This window comes from Mesocricetus auratus, unplaced genomic scaffold (genome assembly GCF_017639785.1).
Source record: "Mesocricetus auratus isolate SY011 unplaced genomic scaffold, BCM_Maur_2.0 Super-Scaffold_100676, whole genome shotgun sequence".
Lineage (NCBI taxonomy): Eukaryota > Metazoa > Chordata > Mammalia > Rodentia > Cricetidae > Mesocricetus > Mesocricetus auratus.
Genome location: NW_024429266.1, coordinates 151,164,879 through 151,177,128, shown reverse-complemented (window position 1 = coordinate 151,177,128; position 12,250 = coordinate 151,164,879). Strand labels below are relative to the sequence as shown.

General features: G+C 40.3%; 1 protein-coding gene and 1 pseudogene across 1 annotated transcript in view; one reads left to right on the top strand and one right to left on the bottom strand.

The window, feature by feature from the left end:
• The window catches only part of Chchd6 (coiled-coil-helix-coiled-coil-helix domain containing 6), a 218,924-nt gene that overhangs the window by 56,424 nt on the left and 150,250 nt on the right, over positions 1-12,250 (top strand). The window lies entirely within an intron of this gene.
• Positions 1,519-1,874, bottom strand: LOC110341069 (annotated as a pseudogene).

Here is a 12,250-nt window from a genome sequence, read left to right as displayed (position 1 = left end):
CTATTTATTGATTGTTGCTCTGAGTGTTTGTGCTAATGGTATTCTATTTAGGAACTGGTCTCTTGTGCTAATGTGTTCAAGGCTACTTCCTATGTTCTCTTCTATCAGATTCATTGTAACTGGATTTATGTTGAGGTCTTTGATCCTCTTGTTCTTGAGTTTTGTGCATAGCAATAGATATGGATCTATTTGCATTCTTCTACATTGTTGTTTAAGATGCTTTCCTTTTTCCATCGTCCCATTTTGGCTTCTTTGTCAAAAATCAGGTGTTCATAGGTACGTGGATTAATGTCAGGGTCTTTGAATCAACCCTGACATTAGTTCATGTGTCTGTTCTTATGCCTATACCAAACTGTTTTTATTACTATAACTCTATAGTAGAGTTTGAGGTAGGGGATGAAGATGCTTCTGAAAGTTCCTTTATTGTACAAGATTGTTTTAACTAGTCTAGATTTTTTGTTTTTCCATAGGAAGTTAAATAATGTTCTTTCAAAGTCTGTGAAGAATTGTGCTGGGATTTTAATGGGTATTTCATTGAGTCTATAAATTGCTTTATGTAAGATTGCAGTTTTTATTATGTTGATTCTACCTATCCAAGAGCATGGGAAATCTTTCCATTTTCTGACATCTTCTTCAATTTCATTTTTTAGAGGCATAAAGTTCCTGTCATACTTATCTTTCACTTGTTTGGCTAGTTACCCCATGATATTTTATATTTGTGGCTATTGTGAAGGGTGATGTTCATAAGGGAGATTAGTCTTTTGTTCTCTTTCTTTGTGTGGGTTGGGTATCAGGGTAACTGTAGCCCCTTTAAAGGAGTTTGGCAGTGTTCCTTCTGTTTCTATTATGTGTAACAATTTGAGGAGTATTGGTGTTAGCTCTTCTTTGAACATCTGGTAGAATTCTGCACTGAAGTCATCTGGCCCTGGGATTTTTTTGCTTGGGAGATTTAATGACTGCTTCTGTTTCCTTAGGGGTTATAGATCTATTTAAATTGTTCATATGGTCTTGGTTTAATTTTGGTTTGTGGTACCTATCCAGAAAATTTTCTATTTGTTGTAAATTTTCCAATTTTATGAAGTACAGATTTTTGAAGTATGATCTCATGACTCTCTGAATTTCCTCACTGTCTGTTGTTATGTCCCCCTTTTTGTTTCTGATTTTGTTAATTTGGATATTCTCTCTCTGCCTTTTGGTTAGTTTGGATAAGGGTTATGTCTGTCTTGTTGATTTTCCTCGAAGAAGCAACTCTTTGTTTCATCGATTCTTTGTATTGTTCTCTTTGTTTTTATTTTATTGATGGCAGCCCTCAATTTAATTATTTCACAGCGTCTACTCCTTCTGGGTGAGTTTGCTTCTTTTTGTTGTAGAGCTTTCAGGTGACCTGTTAATTCGATAGTATGGGATTTCTCCAGCATCTTTATGTATACATTTAGTTCTATGAACTTTTCTCTTAGTACTGCTTTCTTTTTTTTCCAAAGTTATTTTCAGGTTTATTGAAAATATGACAGAACAGATTCAAATGGCTCCACGTGGTAGTCTGAAATTCATCCCAACTGAAGACTGAGTGACCTGCAGGTTAGAGAGACTGAGGTCTAGACTAGGGCTGAAACCTCAGGAACATAACTATCTCTCCTCTCTCTCTCTTCTTCCTGCAACTTGATAGAGATGCCTCTCACAGGACCTCTCTGAATCCTCTTCATGAGATGTGTGACATAGCTGGCTATCTTGTTGCAGAGTTTCTTGCTGGGGATAATGGTGATCTCCTCGCACACACACTTGTTGTTGTAGACGTAATTGCACAGGTGTGTGTAGTACTTCTCAATGATGACCCAGGCTGCCTTCTTCACAGTCTTGGTGTGAACACAGCCCATGTTGACGCGTCCCAGTAAAAGAGCTTAGTACTGCTTTCATAGTGTCCTATAAGTTTGAGTATGTTGTAAATTCATTTCCATTGAATTTTAGGAAGTCTTAATTTCATCCTTTATTTCTTCCTTGACACAGGGGTGATTCAGTTGGGCATTTTCCAGTTTCCATGAGTTTGTAGGCTTTCTGGAATTTACATTCTTGTTTAATTCTAACTTTAATCTGTGGTGATCTGATAAGATATGGGTGTTATTCAATTTTTTGTATCTATTGAGGTTTGTTTTGTGACTGAGAATTTGATTATTTTTAGAGAAAGTTCCATGTGGTGCTGAGAAGAAAGTATATTCTTTTGTGTTTGGGTGGAATGTTCTATACATTCCCATTAAGCCCATTTGAATCATAATATCTATTAGTTCCTTTGTTTCTCTGTTAAGTTTCTGTCTGGCAGACTTTCCGGTGGTGGGAGTGGGGTGTTGAAGTCTCCACTATTAGTGTGTGGGGCTTGATATGTGATTTAAGCTTTAGTAATGTCTCTTTTACAAATGTGGGTATCCTTATATTTGGGGCATAGATGTTCATGATTGAGCCTTCATCTTGGTGGATTTTTCCTGTGATGAATTGGAATGTCCTTCATCTCTTGTGATTAGTTTTAGTTTGAAATATATTTTGTTAGATATAATGATAACTACACCAGCTTGTTTCTTAGGTCCATTTGATCGGAAAATCTTTTCCTGACCTTTACTCTGAGGTACTGTCTGTCTTTGAAGTCAAGGTGTGTTTTTTGTATGCAGAAGAAAGACAGATTCTGTTTTTGTATCCGTTCTGTTAGTCTGTGTCTTTTTATAGGTGAATTGAGCCCATTGATATTAAGGGATATCAATAACCAGTGATTGCTAGTTCCTGTTATTTTTTGTTTTCTGTTGGTGGTGGTATTGTGTGTTTGTGTTCCCTTCTTTGGGATTTGCTGGTGTGGGATTATTTATTGCCTATGATTTTTGTGGTTGTAGCTAACTTCCTTGGGTTGGAGTTTTCCTTATAGTACTTTTTGTAGGGCTGGATTTGTGGATAGGTATTGTTTAAATGTGGTTTTGTCATGGAATATCTTGTTTCATTTGTTGATGATGATTGAAAGCTTTGCTGTGTATAGTAGTCTGGCTGGCATTTGTGGTCTCTTAGTATCTGAAGACTGCCTGTCCAGGACCTTCTGACTTTCATTGTTTCCATTGAGAAGTTGGGTGTAATTTGATAACTCTGCCTTTATGTGTTACCTGGCCTTTCTCTTTTACAGCTCTTATTATTCTTTCTTTATTCTGTATGTTTAATGTTTTGATTATTATGTGGCAGGGGACTTTTTTTTTTTTTGGTCCAGTATATTTGGTGTTCTGTAAGCTTTTTGTACTTCCATGGACATGTCCTTGTTTAGGTTGGGAAAGTTTTTTTCTATGATTTTGCTTAATATATTTTTTGTGCCTTTTGCGCTGGATTTCTCCTATACCTATTATTCTTAGGTTTGGTCTTTTCATGATGTCTCAGATTTTATGGATATTTTGTGTTAAGAATTTGTTGCATTTAATATTTTCTTTGACCCATGAATCTATTTCCTTTATTGTATATTCAACACCTGAGATTTTTTTCCATCTCTTGTATTGTGTTGTTTATGCTTGCATTTATGGTTCCTGATCCTTTACCCAATTTTTCTATTTCTAGAATTCCCTGGTTTGTGTGTTCTTCATTGCCTTTATTTCAGTTGTCAAGTCTTGAACCGTTTCTTTTACCTGTTTTATTGCTTTCTTTGGTTTTCTTTAAGGGTTTTGTTGATTTCTTCCAATTTTTCATTTGTTTTCCTCTACGTCTTAAAGGGAATTTTTCATTTCCTCTTTAAGGGCCTCAATCATCTTCACCAAGTTATTTTAAAGGCCATTTTCTTCTGCTTCATCTGCATTAGGATGCCCAGGTCTTGCTGTTGTAGAACCACTAGTTTCTGGTGGTGCAGTATTGCTCTTTATGTTGTTGAGTGTATTCTTACACTCTTTTCTACCCTTCTCTTCTTCCAACTGGTATAGGTGGAGCCTAGTGTCCCTCTTCCTCCAATTGATGTAGTTGGGGCTTGTGGCTCCATTAATCACTCCTTCAGGTGCAAGGTACAAACTGGGTATTGCATCCAGTGGTTGCTTCTCCAGGTGTGGGCGGGGATGAAGCTTTGGTGTTCGATGCTAGGATGGGGTGTCTCATACAGAGAATAGCATTGTATGCTGACTGGTGCTCTTTCCTCAAATTTCTTTATATATTTTATTTTTAAATTCAAATTTAATTTAGAAACAAGGTTCCTTCACATGTCAATTCCAGGTCCCTCTCCGTTTAGATAGCTTCTGGAAGACCCTGCTTGCTGTCGATGCTTCTGGGTTGCCTGCTGCTCTCCCAGGCTGGTCTGCTTGCCTCTGATGCTCCCTTGGGCCAGGTAGCTTGCCCCTGATGTCTTCTTTTTAAGTCAAACACTTACATGTTTCTTTGTATTATTGTAGCTCTCTTTTAGTTGGGTTTTGATTTAAAATTTTTAAGCTTTCTTTAGGTTTAACCCATGTGTCCACCTGAAGGAAGCAGAGCAAACAGATAATGATTTCCATCCATTTTTCCTGTCCCTGTCTTTTGATTGGTATGTTTGATCCATTTACATTTAAAGTAATGATTGAGATGGATTATTTCTGCTTCCTGCTCTGTTTTCTATAATTTGGATTTGTGACTTTTGTTCCCCATTTCTTCTATTCCTACTTTCTTTGGGGTGGAGTTGTCTTTTATGTGATGAATCCGTTCTTTTTTCAGTTATTTGTGTTTATATTCTTTAGGCAATTTCTTTCAGTCACAGTGGAGATTGTATTTAACATATTTCAAAGTTATTAAAAACTTGCTGATAATTCATATAAGTAGAGAATAGGCAGGAGATAATGTGGGTTTAAGAATTGAGAGAATGGTGTATTGTTTAATTGGTGTGGAGCTTTGTTTCACATGATGACATCATTCTGGAAATGGATATGGCCTTACAATACTTTACAGTTTTTTTCACTTTACATTCTTATGGCTCCTGAAGTTATGTACTTAAAAATAGTGGCAGTGATAAATTTTAAGTAATTTATATTTTAATACAATAAAGATTCTATAACTAGACTCCCTACTTATGTTACTGTCACAAATTATGGTTTTTCGTAACAGCATAACTTTGTAACTGTTTATGCCTTTATCTTATAAATCATAAGTAATAGAAAAAGTAGACATAAAAGCCCAAAGTTACAGGCTTACCTGGTGGAAGACTCAGATTTCCTCATGAGGAGCTGACTCCCGTCTGGGGTCCTTTGCTCCAGATAGGAGGGCCCCTTGGTACACATTCTTTGTCACACAGATATAGTAGAGGCAAACCCTCTTGATTTTGTTTACTAGGAGTATCCTAGACTCTTCTTCATGTTTTGAATGAGGTTTACAGTTTGGTTGAATACAGAATCATTGGTATTTAAGTTTTTTGTCTCCATACCTTCTTATCAAGTAGAGCTCATGTTAGGCTGTCAGTCTTTCTTGATAGGCTGTCAGTTTTTCTGAGGATGCTTCATACATGTCATGTCACTACCTTGCTGCTTTGGGGATTCTGATGTAGCTCTAACACTTTGCCATTGCGTGGGCATAGATCTTCAGTAGCCTCTCGAGTTTCTTGAACATCTTGGATTTGTAGGTATATACCATCTCATTTGGGGAGTCTTCAGTCATTGTTTCTTTTTTTTTTTTTCCTTTTGGTTTTTCGAGACAGGGTTTCTCTGTGTAGCTTTGTAGACCAGGCTGGCCTCGAACTCACAGAGATCCACCTGCCTCTGCCTCCCGAGTGCTGGGACTAAAGGCGTGCGCCACCAACACCCGGCTCAGTGATTGTTTCTTACATGTGCTTTCCTGCCTTTTCTCCCCCCTCCCCTTTTTCCTATGTAGAATTTTTGTAGTGTGTTGCTGTCACACAATCCCCCAGGCTGTCTTCCCTTTTTTGGTGTTTTTTTTTTTTCCCCGTTTGCTCTTGAGATGCCATCTTTTTCACTGCTGCATCATTGTTTTCATGTAATTCTCCCTCCTGCTTGTTGAGGTTGGATGGAGGAGTCCTTCTGAACTCCCTTATCAACTTGTAGTCGCCGAGGTGCTACCGACCGGCATTTAATTCCTGCTGTATTGTCAGCATTCTCACTTATTTTTTATACCATTTTTAAATTTCTAACTCTTTTTGCCAGTGTTTTAGCTTTTTGAGCATATTTAAAATAGTCATTTTGTGTGTATCTGTTGTAGTTCGTTTGCTATCTGGGCTTTAAAGACATGTACTGTCCATTAAATTTGTTTCTTCGAATGGATCATTTTTTTATTGAAAAATTTATTTCATTTTACATACTAACCCCAGTTATCCCTCCATCCCCCTTCTCACTCCCTGTCTACTCCTCAGAGGGGTAAGGCCTTCTTTGGGGGAATTAACAAAGTTTGGCATATCAAGTTGAGGCAGGACCAAGCTCCTGCCCCCTGTATCAAGGCTAAACAAGGTATCCCACCATAGGGAATGGGCTCAAAAAAGCCAGTCATGCAAATGGATCATTCTTTTGTGCTTTATTATAATGGTGACTAAGTAACCTTAAGCTGGGCCTCAGCTGGAAAGACTCATGCTGGAATGTGTAGGTTCTTCACACTAAGTAGGATGACTAGAAGGCAGAGCTCAGTTAGGAAGTCCCCTTATGTTCTTCCATGTAGCTTGGGAAGTATAGAAGACAGAAAGTACTGGCTCACACACAGTTGTTGTGTAGGGCTAGCTCGGGGAGAGGAGTGATCTGGGAGAGGGTCTTGGTGGAGTAAGCCTTCAGGGAAAACCAGTAGTAACTGTTTGCTGTCTAGGACTTGACCTCCTAACTCATGTGGTGCCACCTCTGCCATGTCTCATCAGTTGAATCAGTCATGAGCCCATCCACATTTAGAAGAGACAGGACCTTCACTTTTCAGGGAAGTGTATCTCTTCAGGGAGAAAAATCTCTCAGATTTCCCCGTTGTGTACTTACCCCAGCTGTCCACACACCTGCCTATGAGAACGGAGTGAGTGTGGTAGCCCTTTCTTCCCAAGGTGTGCAATCCAGGACCTCCATCTCCTTTCCTTTCCATCTGGGCACACAGAACTATAAACAGGCATATAAATCAAACAATTACTGATAATAGACCTTAAAGAAATTTATTTGAAAACAGTTCTTTGGGACATAAATAATTTACCATTTATTAAAAACAAAAACAAATTTGGGAGTAAAAGAGATGGCTTAGTTGGCTCAGAGCTTGCTGTGCATACATGGAGACCCAAATTTGGATCTCCAGCCCCCACATAAGAATTTTGGTGAGATGGGCACAATCAGGTTCTTGTACTCCCACTGCTGGGAGGTGGAAACAGGTGGCTTCTGGTGGCTTGCCAGCTAACCATTCTTGCCAGTTGGTGAGCTCCAGGTTCAATGAGAGATCCATCTCAAACACTAAGGTGGAGAGGGATCAGAACGATACAGTGTTGACCTTGTCTTCACAAGGTACATGCACCTATACACTTTCAAGTGTGCACATTTGTGCATGCGCATAAAAACAGTGTAATTATGGTACTATAGTGCTTTTTACATACAGAATTGAATGTTGGATGAATATTTGACATTTCAAGACACAGAGCATCTGTAATGATTTTTAGAGCTGGTTAATATTTTGGTTTTATAATTGTCAATGTTGAAAACAGTGCAAATAGGACAAAATGGCGGAATTTCTGAAATTGTTGAAGATTCTGCCCTAATCCCAAAGTTCCTTTAATAGTGTTTTAGGAAACGCAAGTCAGCAACTTAGACAGCAGTTTTTAAACCCAAACATTCGAACACAGTTCAATCCAAAGACATACTGATTTGCTGCTTTTATACTGAGGAATGCTGGTAGGAAGACATCAAAAGCTGTTGTTTTCTGTAACTAACCTAATTCTTCTTTAAGTGCAGTAAAGAGCTGAGAGGTTTCAGATACTGTTCCATTGGTTGTGTGTAGTGTGATGACACTGTGTGTTCAGGACCAGCGCTGCAGTGAAGTCGTGCTGTGTGACAGCTGAGTGCTGCCAAGCTGTCTTGGGTTCATTGTGCATTTGCTTTTGAGTTGATTTTTGGTCATTGCAGACCTTTCACTGTACCACCTCTTATGTATTTGTGACCCACAGTTTAAGCAGCTGGGTCCTGGTTGTATTCTGAAATCAGAAGCAGTAGAAACCCCATGTACAAGCCCTCTTGTGTGGCTACTCCTACACAGACATAAGGGGACTTGGTATTGAATCATGAGGCCTAGCCAGACAGGTTACCTGGAGTCACAGAGTCATCTTATGCTGGGTTTGTGCATGTTTGTTCTGTGGTTCTAGCTGTACTCACAGAAGGTATAGGAAGGTGTGAGTCTACTGAGTTAGTGCATTTGTTTTTAAATTTATTTATTATAGTGTCCTACCTGCATGTATCCCTGAAGGCCAGAAGAGGGCACCAGATCTTATTACAAATGGTTGTAAACTTCCATGTGAGTGCTGGGAATTGAACTCAGGACCTCTGGAAGAGCAGTCAGTGCTCTCAACCTCTGAGCCATCTCTCCAGCCCGTATTTTCTCAGAGCAGGAAGGGCATGGAAGCAGCCAAGTCTTTCTCTCCTTCTCTTCTTGTGGATCCCTCCAGAGTTCCTGTTAATAAGCCTCAGGAGGCAGCTGGACAAGTTGAACTGGGAATTGCATGGTACCATTCAGAGCCAGGGCACAGAACCCAGCAGAGAGCAGTGCAGATGGGAGCCACAGCCTAAGAACTCAATGCTGTGTGCTGTCTTGTGGGCACATGGGATGGGAAACCTGAACGAGCTGTTAATGAGTTGTTTGGAGATTTCTGTTCTCCATATAGTTCAGACATAAAAGCACAGAGAGTATGCTTTTAGAGAGATGCTTCTGTTTTGATACAATATGGCCTTCTAGTTATGCTTCACACATGCATGGTTTACTTTGTGTGTAGGTAACCATGTTGAACACTATTGTGCAACCTCAGGAGAGCAACACAGAATATTCCAGGAGTAGTTTGGAGTATAGCTGATGTGTTAAGTATAATCTCCCCAGTCAATAAGGCAAATCTCTAGTTATAACCCAGGCAACCCAGAGGGTACATTTGTTAAGTATTGATAGCAATAACTATGTGTTCTATATGATTAATGCTCATCTCCTGCCAGCTGGTAAGTAGTGGCCAGCATGGCATCTAGGATTCTTGAGGTGAGCTTTATCTTCAGTCATTCACTATTGACTTTTGTCAGTGGTGTCTTACCCACAGTGTGTTTGCTTTTCTTCATGGTGGTGAAATGGTGGCTATCTTATAGTTAGTGATGTCTTGTGTTCTTCCTAGTTCATAAATCAGGAAACTTAAGACAGAGTAAAGTGACTATGAACACAGCAGCTGACCTTCACTAAATTTCAGAGTCCTCCCTGCTCTCATCTTTGGCTGCCTGTCATCCGCCTGCTTTGACTGACTGCCCTTCCATCAGCCATCTCTAGCTTTGACCTCAGGGGCCTCAGTAGCCCTCCAGGCAGCTCTCTTCTCTCTTCCTTTGAGACCCACCCATTGCCTATGGATCCTACTTTGCTAGGCTTCAGTGTTGTTTAATAACTAGATCTCCCCAAGTCACTGAAGCCCCAAATCAGTGTAAAAGTCACACATGGTGCAATTGGCCATGACAGCCTCTGGGAAGGAAGTCTGGCAAGACAGGTTAGGAGAATCCCTATTTCAGCCACAGATTGGACCAGATCAGATAGCTTTTCCAACAGGAGATTGTCTCTTGCCAGATGAATGGTTTCTTCAGCAGGAGGTCAGAAGCAGGAAATCAGCAGCTTATATTTGGGGCCAGATTGTAGGAAGAGTTCTGATCATCAAATGCTAGATGTGGGAGTGTGGGGAAATGTCCTCTGAGAGACAGGAACTGAGGTTGGTGATGAGCCTCTTCTGAGAACCCAGTGCCACAGGACCTCACACTCAGCCTCAGCCTGACAGCCCTGCAAGCCCCCTTAGCTCCAAGCTCCAAGACTTTGTTCATTGAGATGATATTAACATTCTCCATCTCCAAAAATAAAAAATAAAATTACTAGCATGGTAGTATAAGTTGTTACTTCAGTGCCTGGGAGATTGAAGCAGGATAATCCATGTGTTTAAAGTCAGTATCCCAAAGAAAGGACAATGCTTTGTCCTTACTGGAATAGATACTTATTCTGGTTATGGATTTGTTTTTTCTGCATGTAATGCTTATGCCAAAGCTACCATATGTGAACCTACTAGTGTCCTATATAGTGTTGCTTTTGAAGCTCACTTCACAGCAGAGAAGTATGACAGTGGGCATGATTATGGAATCCACTGATCTTACCATGTCCCCTACCATCCTGAAGCAGCTGGCCTTATGAAAAGATGGACTAGCCTTTTGAAGACACAGTTATAATGCCAGTTAGGTGGCAGCTGCCTGGAGGACTGGGCAGGGTTCTCCAGAAGGCAGGGTATGCTTTGAATCAGCAATCAATATATGGTACAATGTCCCCCTTAGCCAAGATCCATGGGTCCAGGAATCAAGGGGTGGAAAATGAAATAGTTCCACTCACTATCATCCCTGTACCCACTAGGAAAAGTTTTACTTCCTGTCCTTGTGACCTTCTGCTGGCCTAGAAGTTCTAGTTCCAGAGTAGGGAGGACATACAACACTTTTCCAGTCTACAACATTCTGTTGAACAGGAAACTCAGACTTCCCTCAGGCCTCTTGGTGCTTCTGATGCCCTTAAGCCAACAAGCTAAGAAAGGAATAACAGTGAAGGGGGGGGGGTTAAATGATCTAGATTATCAAGGGGAAATTGGATTGCTTCTCCACAGTGGAGGCAAGAAAGATATCTAGAGTGCAGGAGATCCTTTAGAGTGTCTCTTGATGCTACCATGTCCTGTGATTAAAGTAATGGGAAACTGCAACAGCCTAATCCAGCCAGGAATGATGGTATGGGTCACTCCTCCAGGAGAAGAGCCAGGACCTTCTAAGGTGGGAATACAGAGTGAGTAGCAGAGGAAGGTAGTTAAAAATACCAGCTGACACCACTGGCCAGATGGAGAAGTGAGGATTATAATGGACATGAGTGTTTGTTGTATTTTGTTAAGAAAGTGTACAGATATTTGTGTTTTCTTTTCTCAGCTTTTTTATTGTGCAATATAGCATCATTTAAGAGTATCAGTGATTATTATATTTAAGTCTGAGATATTAAAAGAATTTTCCCTCAATTGGAAATTACCACCTTTTCTAAGTTTATAGTGCTTTTGCAGTTGTCCAGAGGGATAGTTAAATAATGTTAGGCATAATTATGACCTGGTTATTGTTTTCATTTGGAAATTAAACATGACATGAAGAGATTTGATTGTGTATCAAGCTGACAAGTGGTAAACTTGTGATGACTGTTCTTGATTGTTAACTTGACTATATTTGGAATTAACTATAACCCAAGTGACTGGGCATAGCTGTGAGGGATTTTTTGTTTAGTTAAATCTTTTGAATTGGGAAGATCCACTTCTAATCTGGACCTTTGAGGTGGAAGGGTATACCATCCCCCCCCCTCCACCTGAGACAGGGTTTCTCTGTGTAGATCTGGGTGTCCTGGAACTCACCCTATAGACCAGGCTGGCGTCAAACTCAGAGATCCATTTGCCTCTGCCTCTCAAGTGCCGGCATGAAAGGTGTGTGCCACCAGTGCCTTGTTGGGAAGATCCACCTTTATCCAAATCTTTAGGGGTGGGAAGATTCACTTCAGTCTGGGCCATGCATTCTACTGGCATATAAAGGGCATGGAGAAGGAAGCTTACTCTCTTTGTCTGTTTGCTCTCGCTTGTTCTAGCAAGTCCATCCTTTCATTGGCATTTAGACTGTACCAATGCAAAGTCCAAAAAGAATTCAGTAGCTTTTCAGTTCACAAGGCTGGATGTCTCAGCTGGTCTTTAATATATGCCAGCCCTCAGAAGAAATAGACTGTAATACCAGTGAGGAATGACCTTGCCAGTGAAAGTGAGAGCAAGCAGGCAAAGAGCCAGCACTGTGCTTGCTTTTCTAGGTAGTCAGAAGGTAAAATTCCGAAGAAAGAGATCAGTCAGCACACAGCCTGCCTAGTGTAGCCAGTGACACACACTGGCCAGCAGAGCCTGGGGCGCACCCTGTAGCACAGGGATGCTGGCATGTGCTCATGGGTGCTTTCTGATTGCTCACAAGTCTGATGTGCATTCTGTACTGAGCTGAATGCTAAAGTAAAGATGGTCAAGACGTCTTCTCATTCTCTAGAGCATTTATAATCT